Source organism: Diadema setosum, chromosome 14 (genome assembly GCF_964275005.1).
Source record: "Diadema setosum chromosome 14, eeDiaSeto1, whole genome shotgun sequence".
Lineage (NCBI taxonomy): Eukaryota > Metazoa > Echinodermata > Echinoidea > Diadematoida > Diadematidae > Diadema > Diadema setosum.
Genome location: NC_092698.1, coordinates 31043956 through 31050161, shown reverse-complemented (window position 1 = coordinate 31050161; position 6206 = coordinate 31043956).

The window sequence follows — 6206 nt, the reverse complement described above, 5'->3', positions numbered from 1 at the left end:
TATTAGTAAAGTGTCAAAGTTCAAATTTTCTCACAAAAATAACATCGATTTGGTGTCTTCATCAGCAAATATTTTCTCCATGCCTTTTACACTACGTTGCATGAGTATTGTAATTATAATATTCATGCTACTCAATAGCAGAATTCAGCGCCTTTCGTGCCTACTTTGTTTTACTTTGTTTCTGGATATCCAAGCCATTTCAAAACCGATTTTCAGCAAATAAACTTTGAATTCCTCTAAGAATCGTATGCTTCTGAACATTTCATAAAGTGGTTTCTAAGTCACTTGCAACTGAAAAAAAAAGAAACAAAGTTAATGCAGAATTCTCACCTCAACCACTATGAAGCCATCCCTTTCAAAATTCCCAGACAAGAATATCGCTCAAAAGTTGAATACCATTCAAATGCATGCAAACTGTTGCCGCCTGTTTTACATGTTAGATTACCTTATATGCGCGTACAGAACGGAATAGGGAAAATGCAGACACCCTGCCTTCATGAAAAAAAAAAAAACCCACAATAATTTTGTCTATATTGGGTCAAACAAAATCAGCACGTTGTCAAAATCTTGTTTTCCAGTAGGGGACGGTCATGTCGGTCGACACAATTGTCAAACGAATCCATTCAAAGGTTGAATTTTGAATGCATGCAGAATCTCACTGCCAACTGCTATGTGAGGCAAGCTAGAGCGAACAGAACAAAAAGAGTAAATACTACACTCTCTGCCCTCATAACAAATTCCATTGCCTTTACAGCTGCCGACCAAAGCAGCAATTTCGTAAAATTTCTCATCGCGCATGCAAACCATTAGGCCATACTGGATGCGTCTAAAGCCGCGGTCACAGTCACTGGCAAAAGATCGAGATCGAGATCGCGATCACATTCTTTTAACTGTGACCATGGCTTAAATTCCTTTCATAAAATCCATTCGTTATTCGAATTTTATGCATTGTTAGGGCCTACGCAAGAAAAGTCCAGTGCATATTACTCTGTGAGGCAAGCTAAAGACGTGCAAAACAGGAGCACGTACTCTCAATGTCCGTACAACTTCAGAGGCACAACTGCAGGTGGTGGCCATCATGCTTCGTACTGTTTCCCGTTCTTCACAGTTTACATTAAAACTCAAATCTGTACTCTAAAACATAATTTGAAAAGGAAAGTTATACGAGCAGCATGCTAAAAGGCGAACTGAAATCAGTTGGTCATGGTGTTTCAAAATGACGAAAAAAAAAAAAAACCACCACGTTTTCACGATATATCACGATTTAACAATCACACCTGTATCTATGACGATGAGGACGTTAACTTACAATCTCTGATTTTGTCTGTTCATAAAAGAAATTATGTGTAAATAATTCGTGTCTTACTATTAATCCAATAAAAGATTCCTCTTTTTGACCAATTCATCATTGTTGAAACACTACTACTTTGAGGTATAAAGGTAAAAGATATGGTGATTTGGCTCACTCGTCTAAGAGCTCCCGATCCAAATGACCCGAATCAATTCCCGAGTGTAGCTCAGCAATGTTATGTGCACGTAAAAGATCCCGCTTCATTCATTCATTGCAAAGAGCAGAATGCATAACTCGGTGAAGTGGTCCCCCTCACATCCAACTGTACCCTATGGAAAACCAGCTAGAGCAGCTGAATATGAGCTATCCAGCCATCTTTTCAGATGGAAAAATGAAACAAACAAGCATTTTCTCTTTTTCATTTTTTCATTTTCATCTCAACTTCCATGTATATCACAAACGACATGTTACATTATCACAGAAAACGTCAAATTTACATCAAAAGTCAAAGTTGAATATAGAGTGATATTTTTCACTGGCTCATCTAGTTGTTGTTTTTTTTTTATTATTCATGTTCCATATTCCACATTTCATACAAGTTTGATATTCCATTTGATTTGAAGCAGAAATGTTTTTCACACAATGGTCAGTTTGAACCAATAATGCACAAATGTATAAGGACATATAATTGGCGTGTAATATGAGGAACCCACTAAAAAGCAAAGCTTGTAGGATGTGGGCTCCAAAAATATAACATAGGTTTTAGTACAGTATATCAATGTCAGAAGTGACGTAACATGCAAAATTCAAAATATCGAGAATATTACAATGTTTATGGGATGTACAACGTATAGTATATAATGTTTATGATTAACTTATGGTATAAATGCTAAGAAAAGTAGCAAGTTGATCAAACTAATGAAGTCATAATATTATGCAAAAAAAAAAAATCAAGTGATTACGGCAAAATAATTAAACATAGGATTTTAGAAAATTGGCTTTGAGATTTTTCTTAAAGGAGCTTAAAGAACTTGAGTGCAACCGAACCGAATCTAACTCATTCCAGAAAGAAGGGCCGGTCGATGTAATTGTCTTAAGGGCTAAAACTGTACGAACAGGGGAAAAATGATAGGATTCACTGTGTCTTGTAGGGTAAGTATGAATATCACTGTTTTTCACAAACATTGAGGAAAATATACTAGGAAGGTCACCAGTATTCAACTTATACATGAAAATTCCAACATGATATAAATACAAATCAGAAATTTTTAACAATTTACTTGAAACAAACAATTCATCAGTGTGATCAAAAAATTGTGCTCGATTTATAATCCACAAGGCCTTTTTCTAAACCAAAAATAACGAATCAATTTTAGTCTTTGAGCAATTCCCCCAGGCTAATATTCCATAATTCAAGTAAGGTAATAAAAAAGTTGTATAAAGAGAATGCAATATTGGCTTTGGGAAGAGATATTTCAGTTTGTGAATAATTCCAACATTCTTGCACAACAATTTACATAAATAATCAACATGTACCTTCCATGAAAGTTCTGCAAGGCTCAGACCCTTTAAAATTTGTTTAGAATAGCTAAGTCTATATGTATAGAGCTTACAAGCCAAAGAGGGGTGAGAAACAGCCGGGCAAAATAGTATGGAATAGGCAACAAGTATGATAACGTAGGTTCTGAAAGCTTTCTGGAATATCCACCGTCACGTTCCATGCAACACACACTTAATGCTATGCACAAAGTGGATGCTATGTTAAATACTTCTCTTATCTGCTTGGTGATATTCACTGACATCAATAACACTGTTGCTGTTCACATGCACTGGATATCTTGTAAATCATTGCCTTTATTTCACCCTCTTTACTCTTGTCCCTGTAACCGCGTGTCCAAGTCCCAAGTTCAATTTTTCCCCCATTATTCAATCCCTTTATTCTGTTTAAATACATTTAACATCCGTCAGTATGCTACATCCCCCCCAACAATTATCATTTCATCTCCGCATACTGTAAATATTGTACATAGTTTTCAGGCTGAAATTTTCAGTCTTGTGTACCTGGTGGCTCTTGATGCTGATTCTGTTTTGTTTTTGTTTTTTCTTTCTTTCTTTTCAGAAATAAAAGAGGAGTGATGGCGGAATTGCGTCAAAAGCCGCCAGAACCTATTATCAAACAGTTTGTATTATTTTGTAAATAGGAGTTTCTGCAATTTACAAGCATTGCTTCTCAGCAGGTCTCCTATTTTTTCCACCTGATGTATAAATATGTTCGATCTTTTATCAGCTATTTGCCATAATTGTTAAATCATTGATTTTTGTCTTTTCGCCCAATATTAGAATTTTGTAACTTGTTGTTCTTGGTGGAATTGAACAAATTGAACAAATAAAATTGAAATTGAATTGAATTCCTAGTCAAATGAGTATAGATTGTTCCATCACCGCTGGTTGCTATGCAAGACGAGCTAGGCACGGAACAAAAGGAGTACCCAGAATAGAGACAAGAGCTATGGCTTGCCAAGTGATGGCTTGCGCGGGGAGGGTTTATCTAAAAAAAAAAAAAATAAAATAAAAAAATAAAAGAGAGAGAGAGAGAGAGAGAGAAAGAGAGAGAGAGAGAGAGAGAGAGAGAGAGAGAGAGGTCTCTAGAGAGAGAAAGATCCATTCTCGTACCGTATAGCGTTACACGTGATATGTAACCCCCGTCTTGATATTTATATAGTAGGGCATAAACCCTAAAAGAAGAAGAAGAAGAACAAGAACAAGAAGAAGAAAGAAGTACCTATAGGTACAGGTTATTCCATCCAAACTAAAACAAACTCACTTGACTGCATTTTCTATATAGACCTGTTCGGTTTTGAAACATTATAACTTATGTCGGCTTCCAAAATAAGAAGAAACGATGGTTCACTGGGTTATGCAATTAGTCAAGTGCATTGCTACGTCAGTGTATAAATAAACTATTGTTAGGTATGATGAAGCCCCCCCCCCCCCCTTCAGTTTTGGCTGAAATATACACATACACGTAGGCCTGCACTTTTTTATTGAAGTTTTGTTTAGGGGGGGGGGGGAGTCTGTGGAACATGTACCTTGCTTATTTTTTTCTTCTTCTTTTCAATTCTTATGGCAGTTTTATTCACACTGTTATATCAGTGCATCCAACACAAGTTACCTGTTTGTGAAACTTCTCGGGGCATGCCCTCCTTATGTAATATCACACCTACTGATTTTCCATCTAAATAATAAATATCCCTGTATTTGTGATTGATCTGACTGGAATAAAATAATGTAGGGCCTATATACCTGAATCAAATTGAATATTGAATTGAAAATGAAACTTTTATACTTAATTTTTCTTGAAGTCTTCATACTCAGTATTGTAGACGTGATTTTGTCGCAAATAGCATACCAACATTATTATTATTATTACTATTGTTATCATTTATTATTATTATTATTATTATTATTATTATTATTATTATTATTATTATTATTATTATTATTATTATTATTATTATTATTATTGTTATTATTATCATTATTATTATTATTATTATTATTATTATTATTATTAATATTATCATTATTATTATTATTGTTATTATCATTATCATTATTATCATTATTATTATTATCATTATTATTATTATTATTGTTGTTGTTATTATTAAATTGTGTTAATCTAACAGACTATAAAACTGTTTACCTGTGGGGTGTGTCATACCATACCCAGGCCATGGGCTCTTCCTCTTTTTGTCGCAGCCCTGGGAAACGATAAAAGCATAGGATCCAGGGAGGAATGAAAATTTTTGTCACCTACAACAGCTTTTTGCGACAGTTAATAGATTTGAAGCTCCATGGGAATCCACTGATTGTTTTGTTTCATCAACTACTAGTAATTAAAAAAAAAAAAAAAAATGAATATTCACTGTGTCCAGCTCAGATCGAGACTGGTCCTCGTGATCAGTGCAGTGTGTATTTTCTGCGGACTTAAATAGCCTAACCATGTATGATACTAGTTAGCCTGACCAGACACTGTCGCGATTCGCGACAGCGGCTGCGTGTAGGTAGATACTAGTATATGAATCATTCGCTCGCCTATTCGCTATCTCGTACGAGATAGCTGGAAATTTCACACTCCAGAGGTTGAAATAGAGTTTATTCAAGTGCTTTTTTTTTTTTTTTTTTGCGGACGTCAGTCCATCCGTGGCAAACTATGATTGTAAGTAGTGTGATCACAAAATTTACTGAACTGAACTCATTGCATTGCCATTGTGGCATGGCTTTATCGAGGTCAGCGAATAGTGTGTAAAATTTACTGTAGTCCCATTCATTCATTTTCATGTTTCACAATTGAAAGTGAAAGCCAAAAAGTGTTAAGTGTGGCACTGACTCGCTGACGAATTTAGAAATCTAAATTTATTCCAGAAAAAGTGAGTCATGTAAGTTTGTGCCTGAATTTACTCGAGAGTTGGTCTAGATTCTAAAGCAGAAGGGGCTGGTTACACCATTTTCCTAGTATTGCTGTCTAAGTAAGGTTTTAGATTTGTTTTGCCAGTGTTTTGCTCTTTTTCTTTTCTTATCGAATCTAATCACTAATCAGATCTAACGTAGCGTGTTGGTAGATAGTCTAGCGTTCGATCTAACTGCGTAGTGTTGGGGCTGGTCCCACAGTAGAACTGTGTGCAAGGAGCGCCCCGATGTAGAGTCTAATGTTACAAGTAAATTTCTTGCCCCTTGCTTGGACTTTTTTTGTGTGTTGCTCTGTATGGGATGGCTGCCTTGCCATGATCAGCTGTTTGACCAGTCATGTTAATTACTAACGTCCTGTTAGATGTCTCGTACACTTGGGTGACCCGCACCTCGTCATAGTTAATGTTTGCGCATATTTGAATCACATTTCACCACTGAAATT